The sequence below is a fragment of the Brassica oleracea genome, chromosome C7 (genome assembly GCF_000695525.1).
Source record: "Brassica oleracea var. oleracea cultivar TO1000 chromosome C7, BOL, whole genome shotgun sequence".
Lineage (NCBI taxonomy): Eukaryota > Viridiplantae > Streptophyta > Magnoliopsida > Brassicales > Brassicaceae > Brassica > Brassica oleracea.
In genome coordinates, this window is record NC_027754.1 from 25,493,485 (window position 1) to 25,493,791 (window position 307).

Genomic DNA, 307 nt, shown 5'->3' on the forward strand with positions numbered 1-307 from the left:
AAATTTTTAGAATCCATACCCGCACTATCTACTGGTCTTTACCATGCTAAAGTCAGTATGATTGAGGCCAATGCCACTTTTAATAAAGAGTCAGTATGACACGACCGGCTTGGCCATCCTGGTTCGACCATGATGTGAAACTGATCCTGAACACTAACGGCCATACCCTTAAAGAGAAACAAATTATCCCTAAGCACCTATCGTGTGTTGCTTGTTCCCAAGGGAAACTCATTTCTAGGCCATCACCCATTAAAGTCACTAAGGAAATGATAAACTTTCTGGAAAGAATTCAAGGAGACATCTGTGG